Below are 2909 nucleotides of genomic sequence, written 5' to 3' on the forward strand. Positions count from 1 at the left end.
ATGTCTGTTATCTCAGCGCTTTGGGAGGCCAAGGCAGGATAGCTTGAGCCCAGGAGTTTGAGACTAGCCTGGGCAACACAGCAAGACCCCCATCTGTACAAAAATTTAAAAATTAGCTGGGCTAATTTTTTAGCACATGGCTGTAGACTCAGCCACTCAGGAGGCTGAAGTGGGAGGATGGCTTGAGCCTGAACCAGGGTGGTTGATGCTGCAGTGAGCCGTGATTGAGCCATTGTATTCCAGCCTAAGTGACAGAGTGAAACCCAGTCTCAAAAAAACAAAAACAAAGAAATTTATTCTCTCACAGTTCTGGAGGATAGAAGTCTGAAATCAAGGTGTCTGCAGACCGTGATATCTCCAAAGGTTCTGGAAAATAATCCTTTCTTCCCTCTTCCTGGCTTCTGGTGGTTGCCAGAAATCCTTGGTGTTCCATGGTTTATAGATGCATCACTTCAATTGCTGCCTCCACCTCCATCTTCACATGGTATCTTTCCTCTATATGCCTCTCTCTTTTTTTTTTTTTTTTTTTTTTTTTTTGAGATGGAGTCTTGCTCTGTTGCACAGACGACTACAGTGGTACAATCTCAACTCACTGCAACCTCCACCTACCAGGTTCAAGCAATTCTCCTGTATCAGACTCCTGAGTAGATGGGATTATAGGTGTGCACCACCACACCCAGCTAATTTTTGTATTTTCAGCAGAGACGGGGGCTTGCCATACTGCTCAGGCTGGTCTCCAACTTCTGGCCTCAAGTGATCTGCCCAGCTCAACCTCCCAAAGTGCTGGGATTATAGGCATGAGCCACTGTGCCCGGCCTCCTCTATGTGTCTCTGTCTGTAAGCAAATTCTCTTCTTCTTACAGGGATACTAGCCATTAAATTAGGGCACCACTTAATCCAATATGATCCCATCTTAACTTGGTATCTGCAAATATCCTATTTCCAAATGAGGCCACATTCACAAGTTCCCCATTATACATTAATTTTTTTTTTTTTTTTTTTTTTTTTTTTTTTTTTGAGATGGAGGGAGCCTCACTCTGTCATCCAGGTTGGAGTACAGTGGTGCAATCTTGGCTCACTATAACCTCCGCCACCTGGATTCAAGCAATTCTCCTGCCTTAACCTCCGGAGTAGCTAGGATTACAGAACCTGCCACCATGTCTGGCTCATTTTTTGTATTTTTAGTAGAGATGGGGTTTCACCATGTTGGCCAGGCTGGTCTTCAACTCCTGACCTCAACCGATTTTCTTGCCTTGGCCTCCCAAAGTGCTGGGATTACAGGCAGGAGCCACTGCTCCCAGCCTTTACATGAATTTTGGGAAGACACTATTCAACTGAGTACACTTCGCTTACCAATTTTGGGAAGAAAATTTTGTTCTGCATAATTTTCCAACTATTTACTTACAAGTGGTTGGCAGCTATAGGGGCCCCTTGGCCCTCTAAAGGTTCACTGAAAAATCAACTTGCTCTGGGCTCAGTGGCTCACGCCTGTAACTCCAACACTTTGGGTGGCTGAGGTGGGCAGATCACTTGAGGTCAGGAATTCAAGACCAGCCTGGCCAACATGGTGAAACCCCGTCTCTACTAAAATTATAAAAATTAGCCAGGCGTGGTGGTGCACACATATAATCTCAGCTACTCAGGAGGCTGAGGCAGGAGAACTGCTCGAACCTGGGAGGCAGAGATTGCAGTGAGCAAAGATTGTGTGACTGTGTCTCAAAAATAAAATCCACTTGCAAAAGGTGGATTAAGCATACAAATTTATTCAACATGTATACAGGGAGCCTTCCGAATCAAAACCCAGGCGGGGTGCAGTGGCTCATGCCTGTAATCCCAGCATTTTGGAAGGCTCAGGTGGGTGAATCATCTGAGGTCAGGAGCTCAAGATCAGCCTGGCCAACAAGGTGAAACCTCATTTCTATTAAAAATACAAAAATTAATTCAGTGAAAAGTACTCGAAGACATAAGTGAAAAAAAAAATTAGCTAGGTGCGGTGGCACACACCTGTAATCCCATTTACTTGGGAGGCTGAGGAGGGAGGATTGCTTGAACCTCGGAGGCAGAGGTTGCAGTGAACCGAGTGCACTCCAGCCTGGGCAACAGAGTAAGACTCCGTCTCAAAAAAAAAAAAAGAATCAAGACCCAAAGATACATGGGAAATTGTCTATTTTTATGCTTAGGTTTAGCAAAGTCTGGAAGCATGTAGAAATATAATTGAACAAAAAGGGCATCATCCAGTGCTAATGTACCAAGTGGGGAAACCGAGCAAGGCCTGCCTGTCTAGATTCTTCTTGGCTTTTCTGAGCATGCATTCCTTCCTTCTGAGTATAAGGCAGGACCCTCTCTATAATCAGGAGTCTTATGACCTACAGTTAAACAACGTAGGCAGATTATTTATTTATGGACAGTCCTTACACAGAAGGGTGGAGAAAAGTTTGAGTACTATTTTTAGGTTTTATGGCTGGCTTTGGGAAAAGGGGGTTCTGGTTTCTGTGAGCCACCTTAGGGAGGAAGGATTCTAGTTTCAATGGCTATTCTCAGGGGAGAATGGAACTAAGAGAAGGGAGGGCAGGAGAAGGTTGGAGGAACTTTTGCTTCTGAGGCTGTAATTTTGGGGTATTGTTTTCTGAGCCCTAACACAGCAAAAGATCAAATTTTAATTTTAAATTTTACTTCTGGTTGTATTCTTTGACATGACAATAGATCATCGGTTATGTCCAATCAAATAATTTTAAACATATTTTCCCTTTTTTTTGAAACAGAGCCTCTTGATCTCTCGCCCAAGCTGGAGTGCAGTGGCGTGATCTCAGCTTACTGCAACCTCCACTTCCCAGATTCGATCCTCTTGCCTCAGCCTCCAGAGTAGCTGGGATTACAGGTGTGTGCCACCACGCCCAGCTGTATTGTAT

This window comes from Cebus imitator, unplaced genomic scaffold, assembly GCF_001604975.1.
Source record: "Cebus imitator isolate Cc_AM_T3 unplaced genomic scaffold, Cebus_imitator-1.0 Scaffold415, whole genome shotgun sequence".
Classification (NCBI taxonomy): Eukaryota; Metazoa; Chordata; class Mammalia; order Primates; family Cebidae; genus Cebus; species Cebus imitator.